The sequence below is a fragment of the Balaenoptera acutorostrata genome, chromosome 7 (genome assembly GCF_949987535.1).
Source record: "Balaenoptera acutorostrata chromosome 7, mBalAcu1.1, whole genome shotgun sequence".
In the NCBI taxonomy this organism is placed as follows: Eukaryota; Metazoa; Chordata; class Mammalia; order Artiodactyla; family Balaenopteridae; genus Balaenoptera; species Balaenoptera acutorostrata.
This window is the reverse complement of record NC_080070.1, coordinates 81,784,247-81,810,835: the sequence shown is the minus strand read 5'-3', so window position 1 is coordinate 81,810,835 and position 26,589 is coordinate 81,784,247. Positions and strand designations below refer to the sequence as shown.

At 37.3% G+C, this 26,589-nt stretch overlaps 1 protein-coding gene and 1 pseudogene across 1 annotated transcript in view; one reads left to right on the top strand and one right to left on the bottom strand.

The window, feature by feature from the left end:
• The window catches only part of SEMA3E (semaphorin 3E), a 266,308-nt gene that overhangs the window by 216,938 nt on the left and 22,781 nt on the right, over positions 1-26,589 (bottom strand). The gene's annotated exons all lie outside the window — the stretch shown is intronic.
• On the top strand, positions 14,228-26,385 carry LOC130708620 (histone H2A.N-like; annotated as a pseudogene).

Below are 26,589 nucleotides of genomic sequence, written 5' to 3'. Positions count from 1 at the left end.
TAAAAGTTGCAGAAAGAATATTTCTTTTTAATGCAATCATTTTGTAATTTACTACAGAATTAGGAAAAACAATTTTGTTTTTAAATTAAAAGATTAATAACAAATCCTCACTGTAAAAAACCAAACACCACAGAAGCACATAAATTAAAAACTGAAAGTAATCTCCACTTATATTCCCTATTCTGTTCCCTAGAGTTACTCAAGGTTGCTGTGTATCATTCTAGACATTTTTCTATGTTAAACAGATGTTTAGACAGAGGTACTAAATACTGCACCCAGATTTGCCTAATGAGGATGAGTAGATTCACTGGCAAGGTCTAGCACATTAACATGTTTGATGACTACTGGAAACATTAGGTGACCTAATGGAAGGCACTGTACTCTTCCTTGCTGGTAGAGCTCCTATTTTGTCTGAGTGTTCACAATCATTGTTGCCAGGTGTGCACAGAAGAGCTAAAAAGTGGGATATTGATTTGTCTGAGCCCATGAGGTAATTCCCTTTCCCTAGCCAATGACTAACTTTGTCAAAGGTGTACGCTGTAGTTTTGTCCAATGAAAACAAGGGACAAGGAAGGGATTTTCTTGCTCATAAAAACAGCTGCATGGAAATGAACAGTCTTCTTTTTCTTTGGACTTTGCTGTCTACCTGTGATGCCTGCAATGACATGTTGTGGCTCTGAAAGGAATCAGCCTAAGGATAGAAGTTAACATATCAAAATAAGCATATGACAGCTCAATATTAAAAAAACAAACGACTCAATCAAAAAATGGGCAGAAGACCTAAATACACATTTCTCCAAAGAAGATATACAGATGGCCAAGCAGCACATGAAAAGCTGCTCAACATCACTAATTATTAGAGAAATGCAAATCAAAACTACAGTGAGATGTCACCTCACACCAGTTAGAATGGGTATCGTCAGAAAATCTACAAACAACAAATGCTGGAGAGGGTGTGGAGAAAAGGGAATCCTCCTGCACTGTTGGTGGGAATGTAAATTGATACAGCCACCATGGAGAACAGTATGGAGGTTCCTTAAAAAACTAAAAATAGAACTACCATACGACCCAGCAATCCCACTACTGGGCATATACCCAGAGAAAACCGTAATTCAAAAAGACACATGCACCCCAATGTTCATTGCAGCACTACTTACAATAGCCAGGACATGGAAGCAACCTAAATGCCCATAGACAGACGAATGGATAAAGAAGATGTGGTACATATATACAATGGAATATTACTCAGCCATAAAAAGGAACAAAATTGGGTCATTTGTAGAGACGTGGATGGATCTAGAGACTGTCATATAGAGTGAAGCAAGTCAGAAAGAGAAAAACAAATATCATATATTAACGCATACATGTGGAACCTAGAAAAATGGTACAGATGAACCGGTTTGCAGGACAAAAGTAGAGACACAGATGTAGAGAACAAACATATGGACAACAAGGGGGGAAAGTGGCGGGGAAGGGGGTGGTGATGTTGGGATGAATTGAGAGATTGGGATTGACATACATACACTAATATGTATAAAATGGATAACTAATAAGAACCTGCTGTATAAAAAAATAAAATAAAATTCAAAAAAAACCCAATAAGCATATGAAATGATGGACAGGATCTTTGGTGCCATCACAGAACTGGTGTCTTCCTGAGATGTGAGATAATAACCTTCTTATTGCTAACCCACTGTTGGCTGTGTTTTCTGTTCCTTGAAACTTAAAGCATCTTAATTGAGGCAAACAACAAGAAAAATATGTTTTATAGGCATTAGTCAAAATGAAATAGGAATCACTTTCATTAGTGAATTGAGAATTTAAGCCACCAGTTCTCGATGAGGAAGTTATTAATTTTCTGTCAATTTACTTCCATACATCATCCATACATTATAACTTTATCTGAGTGTTATTTACAAAGAAAGAGTAATTCTCAAAAGAATAGAAAAACAAATGTTCAGTTTTACTGCCAGTAGAAATAACATTGACACAATTTAGGTAAGCAAACTGTAAACACACCATCAGAATTGTTTATTTTAAAATGTTTTCGTATGTGTGGAAATCTTCACTGGATTATAGAATATCATGGGACCTGCTGTCAGTAGCAAGTTATAATTGTTTATTTTTATAGTGTGGTGATTTTCTTCCTGTTCAATTACTATAGTCTACACATTGCTCAGAGTATTCCACCCTGAGTTTGAAGAAAAGTAAAATATAAACTATGTATTATATTTATCATATATAATACAATATTAACAAAAGTAGTTTTAGCTACCAGTTGGGAAAGCCAAATTCAAATATCCTTTCAACATTTCTACTTAACGTACACTTTTTTTAATTTTATTTATTTATTTATTTATGGCTGTGTTGGGTCTTCGTTTCTGTGTGAGGGCTTTCTCCAGTTGCGGAGAGCGGGGGCCACTCTTCATCGCGGTGCGCAGGCCTCTCACTATCGCGGCCTCTCTTGTTGCGGAGCACAGGCTCCAGACGCGCAGGCTCAGTAATTGTGGCTCACGGGCCCAGTCGCTCCGCGGCATGTGGGATCTTCCCAGACAAGGGCTGGAACCCGTGTCCCCTGCATTGGCAGGCAGATTCTCAACCACTGCGCCACCAGGGAAGCCCTACACTTTTAAACATAGAAATTAAGAACTTTGATAGATTTAATGGAGTGGGATCAAACCATATAAATTAATCATATAAAACTGCCATTTTTGTAAGCAAAATGATGAAATATTGGCAATTTCACATGATTTGAACTAAAATAAACATTTAAAACTTTTTCAAGAAATACGAAAACTGGTATTATTTTGAATTTCAAAGTTTTTTTTCTTTTCATAATGATCATAGAAGTCAAACATTTTTGATCCAGTTATAACATTAAATCTGTTTGCAGATACAGTCATACAAAAAAAAAATACAACTACAACACTGCCTTATAACTATAATGAATGTTCTATTCTAATTGTGGGAATAAAAATATTTATAGATATTTGTATATTCACAGAGCACAGTGTTAATATGCTAATGTATATTTTTAACAGTTTATAGAGAGTATGTTGAAAAAAATCTTTGCCATAAACTTTAGAAATACTATATATGGTAATGCTTTCACTTTTAGAATATCATTTACATGGAAAAGGATGAAATTGAGACTTCTAAATTATTCAGCTGCTCTAGCTGAGGATTACTATTCAAAATCAAACTTCTGCTTTGTGCTAAGTGTGACAGAAGCTAGATAAAATGAATAAATATGTAATTAGGGTTAGGCTAATGGGTATGTTGGGGGTAATACTTTGCTTGCTGTATTTACAAAGCATTAATTATTTCTAGGTTTTAAAGTACTACTGCATCTATCCTATCTTTTTAGCATTTTCTCTGGTTCATATAATTTTAAAATAACAGACCCAAATTTACATTTTTTTCCCTATCTCATCCTAATCAATGGTCATCATCCGGATTAAGCCAAAAGGCTTAGAACTTTTCTAACATCACTGTGATATTTAGGAGGTGGGATTAATGATACTTGATAATTGAATATAGAGGGACATAGTAAATGGGGAGAGGAAAGTGATAGGTTCAATTTGGTATCCAGGAGGATATAGTAAGTAGGAGGCAGTTGATATGTAAGTTTGGGATTCAGCAAAGTATCTCAGCTGAAGGCACTAAACTTGGGAATAATTACCGTAGGGGTGCTAGCTAAAATAAAGGAAGTGGATGACACAGCTGAAGAAAACCTGGTCAGGGAGTATAATGGACTGAATGTTTATGTCCCTTCCAAATTTATATGTTGAAATCCTAACATGCAGTGTGATGGTATTAGGAGGTGGGGTTTGGGGGAGGTAATTAGGTCATGAGGGTGGAGCCCTCTTGAATGGGATTAGCACTTTTATAAAGAAAGACCCCATAGAACTCTCTTGCCCACTTTGAGCCACGTGAGGATGAAGAGAATTCGACAGTCTGCAACACTGAAGAGGGCCTTCACCAGAACCCGACCATGCTAGCACCCTGATCTCAGACCTCCAGCCTCCAGAACAGTGGGAAATAAATTTCTGCTGTTTATAAGCTTCCAAGGCTATGGTATTATACTTTGATATAGTAATCCTAACTGCCTAAGACAAAGTGGGAAGAGAAATAGGAGAGAGAGGTACCTTGGAGAATGAGAGAAGCAAGTGTTTTTAAAAAGGAGGACATGAATAAAGTCAATTAAGCTGAGACCTAAAAAGCATTTCCTGAAGTAGACTGCTACGATAGTTAGTGGCCAAATTATGGAGAGCCTTGTCTATTAAACTTTAGTTACTTCACTGGCCGTCAAATATTTTGAAGTGGGGAGTGACAATATCATAAAATCAAATCCATGTAGTAATAATTATCTCTGAGAGCTGTGTGTGTATCTGTGTGTGTGTGTGTGTTCGGGGAAGGGGTTGCTGAGAGAGGGAGAGAATTTTGGACCAGCTAGAAAATATGTAGTCTATCTTAACGAGTTTATCATTGTGGGAATGAAAAGGAAAGCACAGATTAAAAGAACACTTGGATATAAAATCAAGAGCACTTAGTAACATCATGTAGAGGCTGAAAAGCAGCTAGGAGGAATTAGAGATGATAGTGGGAGTCATAGACTGAAGTCACCAGCAGGATGGTGGTACTCTCAACTGGAAGTAGATATGTGGGGAGAAGAATAGGTCTGGGTTTTATTATAATGAGTTCCATTTTGAAAAGACTGAGTTTGAGCAGTCAAGGTGTATCCACACTGAGAAAGCCAGCAAGCAGTAAGATACTGGATCTATTGACATAGAAGATTCAGATCTACAGATGTGGATTTAATTGATCCTCAGTGCAGAGCAATTTATCCATATATTTTAAAATACTTTTAAATACACAATAGATCATGAAGAACCTAGGGTCAGGATGGGAATAAAGATGCAGACCTACTAGATAATGGACTTGAAGACACGGGGAGGGTGAAGGGTAAGCTGGGACAAAGTGAGAGAGTGGCATGAACATATATACACTACCAAATGTAAAACCCATAGCTAGTGGGAAGCAGCCGCATAGCACAGGGAGAGAGGGGTAGGATAGGGAGGGTGGGAGGGAAGGAGACGCAAGAGGGAAGAGATAGGGGGATATATGCATATGTATAGCTGATTCACTTTGTTATAAAGCAGAAACTAACACACCATTGTAAAGCAATTATACTCCAATAAAGGTGTTAAAAAATAAATACATACATCATAGAAATACCCAACAAAACATGTAGTGCATAAATGGAAGTTGGTTTCCATTGATGGCATTTGTAAAACTATACTTTAATTACCTGTAGATAATAATTTTTTAAACTATATTTGAATGCAAAAAAGTAAGTGAAAGGTATTCTATTTCACATTTGTTAAAAGTTATGTTTGCGTTTGGAGGTACATAAACCAGTTGTGTCCCTTCTTTACAACACATACACTATTGTCATTAGTGGCTGAGATTTTTCCACACAGGGAGTGGTGCCAATACAGAGAACTTTACCAGCTTATTCCAATTAAAGATTGTTTCTCTCTAGAGAGCATGGAATATTTTTACCCTCTCTGTCAAAGGACACTCTTTTGTTTTGCTTTTCATGTAACATTTTGTATGTAAGAAGGTGAGGAGCTTATGTGAGAACAATTTAAAATTGTTCAGCCAGCAGGAAGCTTATGTAATGCTTTGTTCCTTAATGAGGGCACCTGAATCTTCAAATGAAATTACCAGTTTTTCCAAGTGCAGGTGATCAAATTAGGGATGGGAGATGCGCCAAATGTATGTAAACAAAGGAACCATTTCCAAGGATGCTGACTGAAACAAGTGGAAACGGATCAGACTAATCAGTGATGGAATTTTTTTTTTAATTAATTAATTTATTTATTTATTTATTTTTGGCTGTGTTGGGTCTTCGTTTCTGTGCGAGGGCTTTCTCTAGTTGTGGCAAGTGGGGGCCACTCTTCATCGCGCTGCGCAGGCCTCTCACCATCGCGGCCTCTCCCGCTGCGGAGCACAGGCTCCAGACGCGCAGGCTCAGCAACTGTGGCTCACGGGCCCAGCCGCTCCGCGGCACGTGGGATCTTCCCAGGCCAGGGCCCGAACCTGCGTCTCCTGCATTAGCAGGCAGGTTCTCAACCACTGCGCCACCAGGGAAGCCCTCAGTGATGGAATTTAAAGGACTAATAAGTTAACCTACCGGGTCTCACCAGATTGCCGAAATAATTATAGCACTGCCGAAGAGAGGATGAGTGCAAACCTTCCCAGTTTTTATAGAAGGGTGTGAATTTCAGATGTTCTTTCTTTCATTTCCATATTAGAATATTTATTTATTAGTACCAGATCATGTGTACAATTTTTATTTTAAAAAATGTGTTACATTGGAATGTTTCATTCCTTCCTAATAATCATTTCCCCTTCCTAAGACCTTGATTTTAGTCCATCTACTTAAACCAGCTCCACTCAGCTCAGCTCCAGAGTGGGCATAGTATTTGAAATCCCCTGGCCAACGATTGCTTATAGAAACTAGGCCTATGACAAACAGTCTACATGATTCCCTTTGCACTTTCAGTTGGCTTAGTAATGAGCGTCCAATCCAACTTATTCCAGTTGGATCTTTGGGGGATGAAGTTTTCCTAGGAATATCTGGGAAAGACAGTCCCTTACCTTTTTAAAGGCAGTCACTGCAGTTAGCAGGCCTCTCATTCTGGCCACTAGTGAACAGCTTAGAACTCCTGTTGCTATCTCATTACCTGGATGAGGATAAAATGGCTTGTGAAGGAAAGCTAAACTAAAGGGAATCTAAGTTAAAAGAAGCTCGAGTCTTGATAGAACAACATTTTGATTGAGCACTCCCTTACTTTAAAGATTTCTTCAGTTAAATAAGCAATTATTTTAGACAATTAAGTTGGTTTCTCTGTTACTTGCAACCAAAAGCATCCTAATACTAGTATGCTTAAACCACAGTTTTTCACATTTCCATGACATATAAAATGATTCCTATTTTCCTTTAGAGTCTTATATTTCTTTTTACTTTATTTTGAGATGATTTTGGATTTACAGAAGAGTTGCAGAAACAGCACAGAGAGTTCCCATACACCTTTCACCTGGTTTTCCCTAAGTTAAAATCTAACTGTGGTACAATGATCAAAACTAAGAAATTAACATTGGTACTATGCTATTAACTACAGAATTTATTCAGCTTTCACCAGTTTTTCCACTAATGTCATTATTCTGTCTCAAGGTCCAATCCAGGATCCCAGATTGCATTTAGTTGTCATGTCTTCTTAATCTCTTTTATTCTGCGGTATCTGTTCATTCTTTCCTTGTCTTTCATGACCTTGACACATTTAAAGAATACTAGTCAGTTATTTTGTACAATGTCACTTAACTTGGGTTTGTATGGTGTTTTCTCAAAATTCGATTGAGGTTATGCATTGGGGATGCCACAGATATACATTACGTCTCAGTGCATCATAATAGAAACTCAAGATTTGATAAGTCTGGTGATGTTCACACTGATCATTCTGTAAGGTGGCAACTGCCAGGTTTCTCCACTGTAAAGTTACTATGTTTTTCTTTGTAATTGATAGATTTGGGGAAGGGATAGCTTGTGAGTATGCAAATATCCCCTTTCTCCTTAAACTTCTGTCCACTAATTTTAGCATCCATCATTGGGTCTTGCCTGCAGCAATTATTACAATGGTGTCCTAATGGTGATTTTCTATTTCCCTCATTTCTTCTACACTTTTAACTGAAATTCTTCTATAAGAAAGAGTTGTCCCTTTTCCCATTCACTTATTATTTATTTATTTATAATAGCATGGACTCACAGATATTTATATCATTCTCTTGGTATAATCAAATACTGTCATAATTTATATGTTGCTCGAATTGTTCCAGCCTTGGCCATAGTGAGCTCTTCTAGGTTGGCTCCTGTGTCCTTTTGACACTTCACTTCACTGTTTCTAGGTTCTCTCAATGAATAAAGACAGGATATATGTATGTATATTAACACATTCATAAACACTCTTGCATGTCCCAATCTCTTTCTTATGTCCTCCCCCCACGCTCTGATCTCATGATGGCATCTTGGACCTTGGACCTTCCTATATTTATATGAATTTATGTGAATCTTTTGGCTGCTCCCTAAAATTTTCCTAGGCACAGAGAAACAATATCAGTAGGGTCAAATATTCTAATTGAAAATGATAACTTCCTAAGGTGGGACTCTTAACCTGATCTCTCTTACCTGACAGTCTACCAGTGGTGTACCCCAATTACAGATTTCCCATTTAACCCTCAACACCATGACCACACTGTTCTCAATTAATCTATAAACTGATGGCTAGACCAGTTGGACAGGTGAAAGTCTGACACTTCTACAAACAACACTAATACTCAGCTTATAAAACCATCAGCACAATTATCTATCTATGGATAGCACCCATATACTTTATAGTCCTGGCAAGGGACACATCTATTTAAGTATCTCTTCTGACACTAACATTGTGACACAAAGTCTTACGCCACAGTGAGCCAGACTAGACAAGAACCAGAATAAAACACTTGAAATCCTGCTCTAAGCCTAGCCAGTTTTGATCATGAAGGTCTCTGGTTATTGTAGGACCCAGATGTCATGTCGAAAAACTTGATACTTTTTTATGGTAGTTATTTTTGCTAATGAAAATGTGTCACTGCCAAGGAGAGCCTTCAGTGATATTCACTCTGTAATGTTCCATCTCTATGGACTCTCTGGTAAGAATGCATTAGATCAATACATTGTCTTAGCACTCTGTTTTTTATGTCCATCCATTTTACTGTCTTGACTGTGTTTTGCTCAACACTTGTTCTTTTGTTACCAGCTTTCACTCAGTTGTGGTTCTATGAACTGTCCTACCAATTAGAAAGTGTCCTATGAATACATTCATACACATTGTTTCAGTTTAGCAAGCTTTACAAGTCTCTTGCACATTTCCAATCAGTAATTGATGCTACATTTTACTGGACTATATTCAACTTTGTCCAAACATAGGTTAAACATAGATAAGACAATATAGCACAACTCTATTTTTCTTGGTTATTGCTGTGGTAACAGTATGAATTCATGGAAAATTTACTCTGTAGATAGTATAGGGTCAAGTTGCTGTAATCTAATATCAAACTCAATTCAAATACTTCACCACTATCCCTCACTGTTCCTATAGAACTAATATTTCAAAATTTGATATGAAGAAAAAATTGTCCTAATGGGAAAATATATATAGGTACAAAAGAATATATATATGAGACAAGGAATTAGAAATAATTTAGATTCAAAGAATGGCCACGTTCATCTCATGGTGTATTTCTGGGAATTGAGAGGAAGAAAAATATTTGGAAGGCATTGCAACTAACTTTGCACTATTATTATAAAACCTCGTATAAACATATCAATTGTGGTTTCCAAAAGGTTCTCACATGTACTATAGTCTCTCATGAATATGGAGATTTATGGTAGTTGGCTCCACTGAAGCTGAGAATGCTAGGGGAGAGGTTAGCTAAATCTACCTGCGGTGGTAGGTGCAGGCTGGATCATCCAGATAGCACAAGGACTGCCAAAACAAATGCAGTGAGATCCTGGGTCTAGCATTTCTCCAGTATCTTTTTATATATTTCAAGTTTTCACAATATTAAAATGTAACTGTTTTAGAGATCCTTTAAAAGACTATAAGAATGGAACCATGATAAATGATGCCATTTTATTCTGTTGGTCAACTTTAGTAAATGAGTTAGTGAGGGAAAGCAGTGAAATAATTAAATAGTATAAAGTGATCTTGGATTTTACTCATCCATTCTTTGCTTTTCCAGGTAGACAACTAAGTCATTGTTTATATATAAAAATCAATCGTGAGTCGGTGCTATTATACAGGCTAGAGTCCTCTCATTGGAAATATGCTGCATTAATAATGCCTGCAGTTTGCTGCTCTGGACATTTGCAGAACTTAAGCCAGGAGAATTCCAATCTTCTCCTAAGGAATCAAATACTCAGAATCAACAAGGCTCCTAAGGCTTAGTGATAACATAATTTACCTCCAGAAAACCTGTTGTGATACCCCTCTGTGCTTCTACAGCATCTCTACATGTCTTTATCAGCAGTTATCCCATGACATGCTGTGTACTTAACTGTATATCAATTTTCTCCTTAGAACAAAATCTGTATGTTATGTATTTTTATATCTCTTAAGACTTCATATCTCTATAAAACTGCATCCCTAAATATGTGGCACTTAGTAAAGATCAGCTAAATAAATTTATAAGCAGTAAACATTATAGACGTTTTTCTTTATAAACAGTCTCTAGGAAAATTTTTGTAGGCAAAATAGTTCTGAGTTAAATTTGCTTAAATGTTTGGATTTATTTTTTATCACACTTCAGAAAATAATGTCCAATATGAAAATTCTAAGAACTCGAGTTTTTGAGAGCAAAAAATGAAAGTAGATAAAGCTCTGTAGTTTTAAAAGTCTTAGTGAAGTATTAAGTACACATTTTAATTACAGAATGATGTCATTGTAAGTCACTAGCATCTAACATTTTCCACTTCTAGCCCTTTCTAAAATAGTAAATCTAGAGGAAACATTAAGTTATACAGAACACAATGTCCCTTTCATTAAAAAGCTATGAGATTATTATTATTTTCCTTCTAGAGGGTAAAGTATTTTGTGGTTAAGCAAAAGTACAAAACTTCCTATGTGAATATGAGACACGAGAGAAGGAATTTAATCATTTTAATCTAATGAATGACAAAATAGTTCATTTCTATTGGGAGCTTAAATTTAATAATTTAAAACTTTTGCTCCAAGGTTAATTTATAGCTATTAAATACTTTCATAGCTGTTCCTTAATGACTGTAAAATTAAGTTGATTTTTGTTACATAAATATGAGTAGTTCTACACAAGACGAATACAACAGAAGTGAGTATATAGATGGCCCATTGGGCATTTACTACCTGACAGTTTACATATAGACTAATTTCCACATTCAGACATTCAAAAAACCATTCAGTAGTATTAAAAATCACTAGAACTACATAATGAGATAAGCAGAATAAATAAACCCTTGTTCAAAAGTATATGCCTATAGTGTTCCAATCCTGTTTTATAGCCAGCATTGCATGAGGTCCTGCTAATGTGTTGGGGTGTGTGTGTGTATCTGTTTCTAAATAATAAATAGTACAATTGTTTTTGAAAGACGTTTTTGGAATTTTAAAGGTCAGTGTATAAAAAGAGCAAGCTTTTTAAAAATGAGCATTTACCACACAGTAAACACATTTTATCAGTAATGGATTTGTAGAAAACTTAATTTTGCAATAATAATCATTTTTTCCATCAATCATATTATATAAGTATACTACTGATTAATTTGAGGGCTTTTGAAAAATGGCTCCCATATTTTACTCTTCCTCTCTCATCCTACAGACTATCAAATGTTCCCTATAGACTAGGTAACATTATTTTATTTGGTTCTACCTTATATATCTTGCTCTGGGCCTTTGTTCATCAAAATCCTTCAAAATAAAATACTCTCCCTTTGTTTCTATCTCTGTCAAAATTAAAACTTTTCCTCAAAGTCCTTCTCAAGAAACAGACGGATTACATCAGAAATTAAAATCCAGGAATTACCACTACCAAGAAATATTCATTATTAGAAGCATGGCAGAATCTCAAGCAGTATGAAGGTAAAACAAAGAAAAATTGTGGCTTTTTTTTTTTTTTTGCTAAACAGGGTCATAATCTTAGAGAAATAAGGATAACTAGAAATAAGTGGAAAGTTAGGATGCAAAAAGAAGATTGAAAGATAAATTCCAATGGCAAAATTAAGTAGGAATGAACTAGGCTCTAGAGAGTTGTGGTAGGCTGAATAATGGCCTCCCCAAAGACAAGCACACCCTAATCCCTGGAATTTGTGAATATGTTACCTTACACAGCAAAAGGGACTTCAGTGTTGTAAAGAAGTTAAGGTTTTTGAAATGGGAGATAATCCTGGATTATCCAGGTGAATCCAATGCAATCACAAGGGTCCTTGTGAAAAGGGAAGAGGAGGGTCAGAGTGAGAGAAAGAGGTGTGATGAAGAAAGCAGAGGTTTGAAATGATTCAAGGAAGAGGCCACAGGTCAAGGGATGTAAGTGGCCTCTAGATGCTATAAAAAGACAAGAAAACGGATACTTCCTAGGGCTTCTAGATGGAACGTTGCCCTTGCAACCTCCAGAACTGCAAGCTAATAACTCTGTGTTGTTTAAAGACACTAAGTTTATAATCATTTGCTACATTAACAATAGGAAACTAATACAAAAGTCAATACAATTCAATGAAAGCCACTTTGGCTTTAACTCAGACAAAATTTGTGTTCTGAAGTCCCATTTTGCCATTTATTTACTGTATGAACTTGGATTAACTACTTACTCTCTTTGATCCATCCTATTCACTGTGATATGCACATAAGATCCCTTTCTGAACACTCTTCCCCTGCATATTCCAGGTGAACCTGACTCACCAGCTAAAGTTCTTTGGATATTTGACTCATTTGAGTATCATAAGTTGCATATAGTAGGTCCTCAATAAATATTTGTTAAGTGAAATTGAAACTGATATTTAGTCCACCAAAAATATGGAGTTTCATAGATACTTGTTCAAGAAAAAATAGTTAAGTTGTATAGTATTTATTCAATAAGCTTCCAACCCAACACTATATTTCTCCAAGAAATACCACTTACCCACTGGGCAAAGTCCCCTACTTCTGGGAATAATAAAGCATTTACAAGCACAGTATGAATGTGTACATCATTAACTCTCATTTCCCCACCCCACCCCCCCAAAAAAACCCTGAAGTTCATACGTTAATACAAGTGTTGAATTATTTTCAGTGCTTGCTGGCTATATGAGGAAGGTGAAACATAAAAGAGAAAAAGGAGTAAAAATACATAAAACTTTATGGTGGATTCTTTTTTGCTTTATACTGTGAATAGGAATATCTTCAAGTTACTACTAGGTAGAGGAAGTGAGAAAAGGTCTCATATTTTTATGACATGAAAGCTAATACTATTTAAATTATAACTACTCATATAGAAAAATGGCCCACCTTTTCTGAACAAAACTAGATGCTGCTATAGACATTTTATTAAGGAAATCAGAAGGTACTCTGCTCCCTGTGCTAGTTTAAGTTTAGTTCTTTTAACAAATTAGTTCTAATATCAGCAGTGAGATAGGTACAGTTTTATTTTAAAGTGTAAAGAAAAAGACCAAAAGTTCAATGATTTTCTCACAAAAGTAAATATTTTCTAATCCTTTAAGCCACATGAATATAATTTGTTTGCTGTAAATCTTTGCATTCATCTAAAATATTGTATAAAAACCTAGCCATTTAATCATTGGAGCTGTCTATTGCAACACAACAGTACTTATAACAAGTATTTATACAAACACTTGCATTCTTTGGATTTGGCTACTCCTCTTGCACATGTGTTTTTTAAAAGCTGTAAGAAAATTAAGGTGCTAAGAAACTGAACAGGAAGTTAAATTTGTGTAGAGCTTATCTCGCCAAATCACCCACTGTCAGAAGTTTCTTCAGGTACCGAAAGGGAAGATTGATATCCCTAACTGCATGGTTCACCTAATGAACTTGAATATAATCACATTTCTGGAAAGTGAAATTGTTCTAGCTACTGATAAAGCACTTCTTCTTTAACTGTTAGAATAAAGTGCATTAGTACATTTGCAAAGCAAATAGGTTTAAGGAGGAGAGAGGAATTTCATCCCTTACACCTGAAAGTGAAGCAAAATTTGTTTAAGAAGCAATAAATGTATAGAAAGAAAGGGAATGCCTCTCTTCAGATACATTGTTCCATTTAACTGCTATGTGTATAGTCTGAATCAAGCTGTCTATAATTTATGAAAAAATACCTGGCTGTTAGGGCTCTTAGATGGAATTCAAGTAGACGTGATCCAATTTTTTGGTTTCAAACCTAAGTGTTTTTTTCCTTACTATTTAGATATGCATAGAAACCTTTTATTCTATGAACTTTTAAATATTTACAAAAATACAATTTTAAAATTAAGAACAATTGAAACAAATAATAAAAGTTTCCATCTCTCAAATATGTTATTAAACATTTTGAGACCAGAATCCTAATTGCCCTTTGGTGAATAGCAATCATTAGATATCTACTCAGCATTCAGCAGGTTTAGGTGATGGTACCTGGTAAGAAAATTGAAAACTTTCAGATTACTGCCTTGGATGCATTCTAAGCTGCAAAACCTTTGAAAGTCTTGATTTACAGAATGAAGGGAACAAAATGGTTAACAGTTCTTCTGGTCAGGGTGACCCATAAAACGCCATTGAATTGATGATTTGTTAGCCTTAATATTTTAGCAGCTCATCCATTTCCTGGGTAATCTTTTTTTCTTTCTTTTTTTTTTTTTTTTTTTATTTATTTATATTTATTTATTTAATTTATGGCTGTGTTGAGTCTTCGTTTCTGTGCGAGGGCTTTCTCCAGTTGCGGCGAGCGGGGGCCACTCTTCATCGCGGTGCGCGGGCCTCTCACCATCGCGGCCTCTCCCACTGCGGAGCACAGGCTCCAGACGCGCAGGCTCAGTAATTATGGCTCACGGGCCCAGTTGCTCCGTGGCATGTGGGATCCTCCCAGACCAGGGCTCGAACCCGTGTCCCCTGCATTGGCAGGCAGATTCTCAACCACTGCGCCACCAGGGAAGCCCTCTTTTTTTTTTTTTTAAAGATTTAATTTTATTTATTTTTGGGCCTTCGTTGCTGCGCACGGGCTTTCTCTAGTTGCGGTGAGCGGGGGCTACTCTTCGTTGCGGTGCAGGGGCTTCTCATTGCGGTGGCTTCTCTTGTTGCGGAGCACAGGCTCTAGGGTTTGCAGGCTTCAGTAGTTGCGGCATGTGGGCTCAGTAGTTGTGGCTTGCGGGCTCTAGAGAGTAGGCTCAGTAGTTGTGGCGCACGGGCTTAGTTGCTCTGCAGCATGTGGGATCTTCCTGGACCAGGGATCGAACCCGTGTCCCCTGCACTGGCAGGCGGTTTCTTAACCACTGCCCCACCAGGGAAGTCCCCTCCTGGGTAATCTCATGAGATTAAAAATGTCAGGTTGGATATTATGGTTTTAAACAAATATATGTATTTTCCTATTTGCATATTATATTGTGACCAATATAAGATTACAGAATAGGATCTACTAAAGTAAAGCTTCCAAGAATATTTGAAATTAAAACTAAAAACAGTGTAATTTCATGATCTTTGTTGTACTAAGGCTATTTGAAGCAAAATGCAGGATGTGATATAGACCACCATTCCTTAAATGTTAAGTCCACAGGAATGAAGCTACGTAAACTTGTACCAACACTTTCTGGTTGGTAAACCTGGAAATAGTTCAAGAAGGCTGAACTTCTATATGAACACTCAGAAGTGCTATTCCAACCATAGAGATGATGTTGAGATTAGCACCCACTGAGCTAATTTGTCTTTCCTCTTGAACCCCCAAGTGTGAAATGACCTAAGGCAGTACTTATGTAACTTTAAAGAAATACAGATTCAATCAGTTAGCTATTGTGTCCACATGACAACAAATAACATGTTTGACTCAATTTTTTTTTTTAACTTAATTGACTTTCATTTTCTCTGAACCTTTGAAAATTGCTGGATGTTTTGGGGTCATATTATCAGCCTAAATCTCAAGAAATAAACTGTAAGTGTTATAAAATACCTTCTCCACTCGAGCACTTTCTCTACCTTTGTAATTTCCTTACTGTACTATCTTGAAGAGGACTTGCCTTACATATGTTAATATTATGGGAGTGGGTTGCCCATATTGATTAAATTAGTCAATTGGAATGCTTTGCTCTCAGTATTATCTACATATATAAAAATAAAACTCCATGTTTTTAATATTTTAATGTTTTACAAAAAATATGAACTGTCTTGTGGGTTTATTAGTCATTCATTCCACAAAAAAAATCTATGAAATTAAAATCAGAATGCCTGTAAGTGTGAATAATGCAGTACTGTTCTCAGGCTGGAGAATAAATAGGATCTTTCCTTAACAAATAAAGTTGGAGCTGAAATCTAAAGGATGAGTAAGATTTAGGAGAGGAGAGCAGGAGGACAAGAGGATGCATGTGCAAAGTCAAGTGCACAGGCAGAGAGGCAAGGAGGAGTAGGCTTTTTCTGGGAAAGGCTGGTGAAGTGGGGGAAATGTAGGGAGATGGGCAAAGGCCATCTCATGAAAAGGAGACTTGGAGACTATAGTCAGAAGCTACTGAGTAGCTTTAATTGCAGAGATGGTATAACCAGACTGAATTTTTTTTAATGATTATTTTAGCTTCAGTCAAGAGAACAAAAAGGAAGATGATAAAAGATAATAAAAAAAGAATGATGTTCAATGAGCACCTAAAGAATGATTGCATTTGTCCAGGTTATACATTATCTCTTCTGTAGGTTTCTCATATTACTATATTATTTTTAATACAAAACAATATAGCATTTTTAAAAATAAGGAATTTTTAAAAGAAAAATTTTCATAATCCTACTACTTTTAGACAGCTACTTTTGTTTTATATGAGTTAAAAATATTTTTGTCGTGGGCTTCCCTGGTGGCGCAGTGGTTGAGAATCTGCCTGCCAATGAAGGGGACACGGGTTCGAGCCCTGGTCGGGGAAGATTCCCACATGCCGCGGAGCAACTAGGCCCGTGAGCCACAACTACTGAGCCTGCGCGTCTGGAGCCTGTGCTCCGCAACAAGAGAGGCCATGACAGTGAGAGGCCCGCGCACCGCGATGAAGAGTGGCCCCCGCTTGCCGCAACTAGAGAAAGCCCTCGCGCAGAAACGAAGACCCAACACAGCCATAAATAAATAAATTAATTAAAAAAAAAATTTTTGTCGAGATGTGTAGTTTATATCATTGTAATCATAGTACATATATAACTTTGTGTTTTGCTTTCTTCATGCTTTAGTTCATCATAAACATCCCCCTGTTCCTGTTATATATTATATTCCATCAAGATAAGTCATAATTGGTATAACCAGGCTATTACCGTTAGTGTAGAAGCACTATAATTTGAAGTCCATGGATATTCACAGGCTGTCTTATGGGAATCCATGAATTGCTTGAATCTGGATGCAATGTTTTGAACGTACATGCAAAGCTTTGAATTTTTCTAAAGAATCCATAGTATTCATCTGGTTTTCAAATGGCATGCAACCCAAATGGCTATGAGTACAGATAAGCATTCAAAGTTGGTAAAATCCCAAGTCTCATTGTGTGAAATGAGTGAAAGAAAAGTACACTGTGGTACAACTTGCAGCATAAAATTTCATTCATTTTAAGGATTCAAGGGATGCCTGCCAAGAAGTAAAAGTAAAGCCATCTGACAAATTTCTAGGTATTGAGAAAGTATAGAGAAATGTCTAACAAATTAATTTGTATTGAGAAAGATAATTTAAACATTATACCATATACAATTTATTCCTCTCTCTCATTTACCTCTTATTTTTTTGGAATTTTATTTATAAGCAGGTTCTTATTATTTATTTTATACATATTAGTGTATATATGTCAATACCAATCTCCCAATTCATCCCGCCACCACCACCCCTCCACCCCGCTTTCCCCTGTTGGTGTCCATACATTTGTTCGCTACATCTGTATCTCTATTTCTGCCTTACAAACCGGATCATCTGTAACATTTTTCTAGATTCCACATATATGCGTTAATATACGATATCTGTTTTTCTCTTTCTGACTTACTTCACTCTGTATGACAATCCCTAAGTCCATCCACATCTCTACAAATAACTCAGTTTCATTTCTTTTTATGGCTGAGTAATATTGCATTGTATATATGTGCCACATCTTCATTACCCATTCATCTGTCAATGGACACTTAGGTTGCTTCCATGTCCTGGCTATTGTAAATAGTGCAGCAATGAACATTGTGGTACATGCCTCTTTTTGAATTATGGTTTTCTCAGGGTATATGCCCAGTAATGGGATTGCTGGGTCGTATGGTAGTTCTATTTTTAGTTTTTTAAGGAACCTCCATACTGTTCTCCATGGTGGCTGTATGAATTTACATTCCCACGAACAGTGCAAGAGGGTTCCCTTTTCTCCACACCCTCTCCAGCATTTGTTGTTTGTAGATTTTCTGAAGATACCCATTCTAACTGGTGTGAGGTGACACCTCATTGTAGTTTTGATTTGCATTTCTCTAATAATTAGTGATGGTGAGCAGCTTTTCATGTGCCTCTTGGCCATCTGTATGTCTTCTTTGGAGAAATGTCTATTTAGGTCTTCTGCCCATTTTTTAATTGGGTCATTTGTTTTTCTAATATTGAGCTACATGAGCTGTTTATATATTTTGGAGATTAATCCTTTGTCCGTTGATTCATTTGCAAATACTTTCTCCCATTCTCAGGGTTGTCATTTCGTCTTGTTTACAGTTTCCTTTGCTGTGCAAAAGTATTTAAGTTTCACTAGGTCCCATTTGTTTATTTTTGTTTTTATTGCCGTTACTATAGGAGGTGGGTCAAAAAAGGTCTTGCTGTGATTTATGTCAAACAGTGTTCTTCCTATGTTTTCCTCGAAGAGTTTTATAGTGTCCAGTCTTACAAAATGGTCATCAATCCATTTTGAGTTTATTTTTGTGTATGGTGTTAGGGAGTGTTCTAATTTCATTCTTTTATATGTAGCTGTCCAGTTTTCCCAGCACCACTTATTGAAGAGACTGTCTTTTCTCCATTGTATATCCTTGCCTCCTTTGCCATAGAGTAGTTGACTGGTTTTTCTCTGGGCTTTCTATCCTGTTCCATTGATCTATATTTCTGTTTTTTCTGCCAGTACCATATTGTCTTGATTACTGTAGCTTTGTAGTATAGTCTGAAGTCAGGGAGTCTGATTCCTCCAGCTCCGTTTTTTTCCCTCAAGATTGCTTTGGATATTCGGGGTCTTTTGTGTCTTCATACAGATTTTAAGATTGTTTGCTCTAGTTCTGTAAAAAATGCCATTGGTAATTCGATAGGGATTGCATTGAATCTGTAGATTGCTTTGGGTAGTATAGTCATTTTCACAATATTGATTCTTCCAATCCAAGAACATGATATATCTCTCCATCTGTTTGTGTCATCTTTGATTTCTTCCATCAGTGTTTTATAGTTTTCTGAGTACAGGTCTTTTACCTCCTTAGGTAGGTTTATTCTTAGGTATTTTATTCTTTTTATTGCACTGGTGAATGGGATTGTTTCCTTAATTTCTCCTTCTGATCTTTTGTTGTTAGTGTATAGGAATGCAAGAGATTTTTGTGCATTAATTTTGTATCCTGCAACTTTACCAAACTCATTGATTGGCTCTAGTAGTTTTCTGGTGGCATCTTTAGGATTATCTATATATAGTATCATGTCATCTGCAAACAGTGACAGTTTTACTTCTTCTTTCCCAATTTGTACTCCTTTTAATTCTTTTTCTTCTCTGATTGCCATGGCTAGGACTTCCAAAACTATGTTGAATAACAGTGGCGAGAGTGCACATCCTTGTCTTGTTCCTGATCTTAGAGGAAATGATTTCAGTTTTTCACCATTGAGAATGATGCTTGCTTTGGATTTGTTGTATATGGCCTTTATTATGTTGAGGTAGGTTCCATCTATGCCCACTTTCTGGAGAGTTTTTATCATAAATGGGTGTTGAATTTTGTTGAAAGCTTTTTCTGCATCTATTGAGACGTTCATATGGTTTTCATTCTTCAGTTTGTTAATATGGTGTATCACATTGATTGATTTGCATATATTGAAGAATCCTTGCATCCCTGAGATAAATCCCACTTGATCATGGTGCATGATCCTTTTAATGTGTTGCTGGATTCTGTTTGCTAGTATTTTGTTGAGGATTTTTGCATCTATATTCATCAGTGATATTGGTCTGTAATTTTCTTTTTTTGTAGTATCTTTGTCTGGTTTTGGTATCAGGGTGATGATGGCCTTGTAAAATGAGTTTGGGAGTGTTCCTTCCTCTTCAACTTTTTTTTTTTTTTTTTTTTTTTAAGGATTTTCTTATTTATTTATTTATTTATTTATTTATTTATTTTTGGCTGTGTTGGGTCTTCGGTTCGTGCGAGGGCTTTCTCCAGTTGCGGCAAGCGGGGGCCACTCTTCATCGCGGTGCGGGGACCGCTCTTCATCGCGGTGCGTGGGCCTTTCTCTATCGCGGTCTTCAACTTTTTGGAAGAGTTTGGGAAGGATGGGTGTTAGCTTTTCTCTAAATGTTTGATAGAATTCACTTGTGATGCCATCTGGTTCTGGACTTTTGTTTGTTGGAAGATTTTTAATCACAGTTTCAATTTCATTACTTGTGATTGGTCTGTTCATATTTTCTATTTCTTCCTGGTTCAGTCTTGGAAGGTTATACCTTTCTAAGAATTTGTCCATTTCTTCCAGGGTGCCCATTTTACTGGCACAGAGTTGCTTACAGTAGTCTCTTATGATGCTTTGTATTTCTGCGGTATCCATTGTAACTTCTCCTTTTTCATTTCTAATTTTAGTGATTTGAGTTCTCTCCCTCTTTTTCTTGATAAGTCTGGCTGAAGATTTATCAATTTTGTTTATCTTCTCAAAGAACAGCTTCTAGTTTTATTGATATTTGCTATTGCTTTCTTTGTTTCTATTTCATTTATTTCTGCTCTGACCCTTATGATTTCTTTCCTTCTACTAACTTTGGGCTTTGTTTGTTGTTCTTTCTCTAGTTCCTTTAGGTGTAAGGTTAGATTATTTGAGATTTTTCTTGTTTCTTGAGGTAGGATTGTATTGCTATAAACTTCCCTCTTAGAACTGCTTTTGCTGCATCCCATAGGTATTGGATTGTCGTATTTTCATTGTCATTTGTCTCTAGGTATTTTTTGATTTCCTCTTTGATTTCTTCAGTGATCTCTTGGTTATTTAGTAATGTATTCTTTAGCCTCATGTGTCTGCGTTTTTTATGGGGTTTTTTTTTCCCTGTAATTCATTTCTAATCTCATAGCATTGTGGTCAAAAAAGATGCTTGATATGATTTCAATTTTCTTAAATTTACCAAGGCTTGATTTGTGACCCAAGACGTGATCTATCCTAGAGAATGTTCTGTGTGCACTTGAGAAGAAAGGGTAATCTGCTGTTTTCGGATGGAATGTCCTATAAATATCAATTAAATCTATCTGGTCTGTTGTGTCATTAAAAGCTTGTGTTTCCTTATTAATTTTCTGTGTGGATGATCTGTCCATTGGTGTAAATGAGGTGTTAAAGTCCCCCACTATTACTGTGTTACTGTCGATTTCCTCTTTTATAGCTCTTAGCAGTTGCCTTATGTATTGAGGTGCTCCTATGAGGGGTGCATATATATTTATAATTGTTAAATCTTCTTCTTGGATTGATCCCCTGATCATTATGTAGTGTCCTTCCTTGTCTCTTGCAACATTCTTTATTTTAACTTCTATCTTATCTGATATGTGTATTGCCACTCCAGCTTTCTTTCGATTTCCATTTGCATGGAATATCTTTTTCCATCCCCTCATTTTCAGTCTGTATGTGTCCCTAGGTCTGAAGTGGGTCTCTTGTAGAAAGCATATATATGGGCCTGGTTTTTGTATCCATTCAGCAAGCCTGTATCTTTTGGTTGGAGCATTTAATCCACTCACATTTAAGGTAATTATCAGTATGTATGGTCTTATTACCATTTTCTTAATTGTTTTGGGTTTGTTTTGGTAGGTGTTTTCCTTCTCTTGTGTTTCCCGCTTAGAGAAGTTCCTTTATCATTTATTGTAGAGCTCGTTTGGTGGTGCTGAATTCTCTTAGCTTTGACTTGTCTATAAAGCTTCTGATTTCTCCATCTAATCTGAATGAGATTAGATGCCGGGTAGAGTAATCTTGGTTGTAGGTTCTTCCCTTTCATCACTTTAAATGTATCGTGCCACTCCCTTCTGGTTTGTAGAGTTTCTGCTGAGAAATCAGCTGTTAACCTTATGGGAGTTCCCTTGTATGTTATTTGTCGTTTTTCCCTTGTTGCTTTTAATAATTTTTCTTTGTCTTTAATTTTCGTCAGTTTGATTACTATGTGTCCCGGCGTGTTTCTCCTTGGATTTATCCTGCCTGGGACTCTCAGCGCTTCCTGGACTTGGGTGGCTATTTCCTTTCCCATGTTAAGGAAGTTTTCGACTATAATCTCTTCAAATATTTTCTCAGGTCCTATCTCTCTCTCTTCTCCTTCTGGGACCCCTATAATGGGAATGTTGGTGCATTTACTGTCCCAGAGGTCTCTTAGGCTGTCTTCATTTCTTTTCATTCTTTTTTCTTTATTCTGTTCTGCAGCAGTGAATTCCATCATTCTGTCCTCCAGGTCACTTATCCATTCTTCTGCCTCAGTTATTCTGCTATCGATTCCTTCTACTGTATCTTTCATTTCAGTTATTGTATTGTTCATCTCTGTTTGTTCTTTAATTCTTCTAGGTGTTTGTTCTTTAATTCTTCTAGGTGTTTGTTAAACATTTCTTGCATCTTCTCAATCTTTGCCTCCATTCTTTTTCTGAGGTGCTGTATCATCTTCACTATCATTATTCTGAATTCTTTTCCTGGAAGGTTGCCTGTCTCCACTTCATTTAGTTGTTTATCTGGGGTTTTATCTTGTTCCTTCATCTGGTACACAGTCCTCTGCCTTTTCCTTTTGTCTGTCTTTCTGTGAATGTGGTTTTTGTTCCACAGGCTGCAGGATTGTAGCTCTTCTTGCTTCTGCTGTCTGCCCTCTCGTGGATGAGGCTAAGAGGCTTGTGCAAGCTCCCTGAAGGGAGGGACTAGCTGTGGACAGAGCTCAGTAAAACTTTAATCCCCTTATCTGCTGATGGGTGGGGCTGAGTTCCCTCCCTGTTGGTTGTTTGGCCTGAGGCGACCCAGCACTGGAGGCTGCAGGCTCTTTGGTGGGGCTAATGGCGGACTCTGGGAAGGCTCATGCCAAGGAGTACTTACCAGAACTTCTGCTGCCAGTGTCCTTGTCCCCGTGGCTCACCACGGGGACAAGGACACCCCCTGCCTCTTCAGGAGACCCTCCAACACTAGCAGGTAGGTCTGGTTCAGTCTCCTAGGGGGTCACTGCTCCTTCCCTCTGGGTCCTAATGCACACACTACGGACATCTGTAGTGTGTGTCCTCCAAGATTGGAGTCTCTATTTCCCCCAGTCCTGTCAAGGTCCTGCAATCAAATCCTGCTAGCCTTCAAAGTCTGAGTCTCTTGGACTTCCTCCTCCCGTTGCTGGACCCCTAGGTTCGGAAGCCTGACGTGGGGCTCAGAACCTTCACTCCAGTGGGTGGACTTCTGTGGTATAAGTGTTCTCCAGTTTGTGACTCACCCAACCAGTGGTTATGGGATTTGATTTTACTGTGATTGCACCCCTCCTACCATCTCACTGTGGCTTCTCCTTTGTCTTTGGATGTGGGGTATCTTTTTTGGTGAGTTCCAGTGTCTTCCTGTCAATGATTGTTCAGCAGTTAGCTGTGATTCCGGTGCTCTCGCAGGAGGGAGTGAGCGCACGTCCTTCTACTCCACCATCTTAGAATTGGTCCCACCTCTCTTAAAAATAACATTCTGAATAATATTTTTAACCACTGCTGATTATATTTGATCATATAGCATGACCATGAGTTTCAGAGGATGCCCCATCAATAGTACAAAAACGTATGTTGAAACCATGTATGTTAGTCTCCTACTTAAATATTTGCTATGTGTTTTCTTCATTTTCTACTGTATTTTAAACATTACAGTAATAAAATTAAACATCGCATACTGAGTGATTATGGATAAGTTTTAAGAAAGCCAAAGAGACTCCCCTCTATTTGTATAAACAATTTTTAAATTTGCTAAAATGAACTGTAAAATAAAATCAAGATATTTGTGGAAAACATTAAATCTGGATTTAAAGACAAACTATAAATAAATTTTGAAAAAAATGTATATTATGTATCAAATACCCAAAGCAGAGAATGCACATAGACTTTTCATACTGAATATAAGACTGTTGTAGAGAGTAGCAGAAGCTGGACTTTAGTCTGAAGGTCATGGGATGAAAGATGTAGAGAGTTCACTCTACCTATCTCCCCCGCTTTTCTAGTTTTCTAATTTTGACCCTCTGTGGGCATAATTTATGAAATAACAAATGCAAATCACTTGGTAAAAATACCTAGAACATATGTATGCATAGTAAAGGAATCTAGAGCTACTATTATTATTTTCTTTTTTATCTTCTATACAACTAGAGTATATGTACAGAAAATAGTTTTTACATTTAATTGGCATGAATAGAGTTATTAAAACTTTAAACTTAAGTTATCCCTTGAGTTTCTTAAGTGTTATGAATATTACAATGCTGTGACTGTGGCTGAACATGTTTATAGCATTAACTGAAACATTGCCATACAATCCTAAATGTCCCGAGCCCATTCTCAAGAATTATATCATACTTTCCTCAAACTTCAAATACCTTTTTATGGATTGAATTGTGTCCCCCAAATTTATATGTTAAAATTCGAATCCTCAGTACCTCAGAATGTGACTGTATTTGGAGATAGGCTCTTTAAAGAGGTAATTAAGTTAAAATGAAGCAATAAGGATGGGCCCTAAATTAATGTGACTGGTATTTTTATAAGAAGAGGAGGTTAGGACACAGACACAGAAGGAAAACCATGTGAAGACACAGGGCACAGATGACCAAGCCAAGGAGAGAGGGCTTAGAAGAAACCAATCTGGCTGATACCTTGATCCCGAAATTCTAGTCTCCCGAACTGTGAGGAAAAAAATTTCAGTTGTTTAGGCTACCTCGTCTGTGGTATGTGTTATTGGCAGCCCCAGCAAAATGATACACGTGCCTTTCCTCCTTCCTCTCCCACAGTGGAGGACCTGGCTTCACATATAAGTGAGAAACTAGAAGTTGTAAAAAGAGAAGTCCCCAGTTTTTCCACCACCATCAATTCTACCTAACCCCCTGCATCAATACTCCTATACTCTGCTGCCCTCTGCATTCCTGTCACAGCCCAGCCTCCGCTCTGCTTTAATAAATCCCATCTCTCACCTACTCAAGGACTTTCTTCCCTCTTTTGCATCATCAATTGTTCCCTCTCACCAGATCATTCCATCACTAGACAAGCATGTGGTATGCCACCCACGTTTAGCCATCACTCCCCTTGACCTCAGGTCCCCATTCAGCTACCACACAATCTCTCTGCATACTTACTCCTCCAGCAACATTTCCTATGAGAAAGTATCAACTCCACAATTCCAGCTGTTTAGGACAAAACACTTGAAATCATTTTTTGGCTCCTCTCTTCCTCTTACATCCCATAAGAATCTATCAGCTAATTCTGTTGGATCTACTTTTAATATCCACATCTTTTCTTTCTGTCTCCATCAATTCCACCCACCTCCAAGCCACCAAGTTCCCTTACCTGAACTATTAAAATAGCCTCCAGATTGGTTTCTCTGTTTCAGACCTTGTCCCTAAAGTCTATCACCTGCTTATCCAATAGCCAGTGACCTCTCCAATCTGAAAGTCAGACCAAGTCATTGTAACTAAGAACTCCAACGGTTTCCTATTCCTGCAGCTGAAGTCCACTCTTCAGCATGGTAGACAAGACCCACAGATCAGCTCCCCATCTGCCTCACTAATTTCACCTCTATTTCTCCCTGCTCAGTTCACTATTAGAATGGATAAATGACCCTCTAGTTTCAATGCCTTTGCACTTGACAGTCTCTCTGTCCATAATGTTTTCCTCCTAAGCTTCCATATTTCTTTTAGTTCTCTACTGAAATATCACTCATCAGAGACACTGTTCCTGATCACCCTATATAAAGCAGAACCCCTGACACATTCTATCTTCTTTAACCTACTTTATTGATTTTTATTCAAAGTATTACTCAACAACTAGCATATATATATTTCAATCATTAGGCCAGTGGTCTGAGCTAGATGTATATGGATTAAGCCTTCCATGTGCACTTCATTTACTTCATGGACTACAATTTCCTAAGAAGACTACAATTTATATCCCAGCCAAAAAGAAATACGAATGGGCCAGTTCCACCTTTGGGAAGAGGAGGAGGAGGAAGGAGGAGACCTATTTTAGTTTCATGGGGAAAATCCTAAAGCAAACCCACCCAGACTTCAGCAGGTGTTCCTGGGTCTTGGATGCACTGGGCTTTCTGAAGGATTAGCAACTGGAACAGGTTAGTCTGGAGGCAGTGAGACTGTCCTTCTATAACCACAGAAAAGCCATTACCAGCAGGGAGATCCTTGAAGCAGTCAAGCAGAGATCCTCTCGGAAGAGCTTCTGAATAAATGAAGTGGATCTGAACGGCCCTGTTGTTGAAATGATTGCACTTGTCAAAAAAAAAACTGGATATGTCAGAGGGCTGGGTTGGAAGACAAGGTATCTGAGAAGTACCTGCTGCAACAGGACACTCGGTGCTACACACCTGGTCTCTAGGTCCTCTGACTTAATTTGTGAAAAAAATAAAGGAAAACTGTTCCCCCCCAAA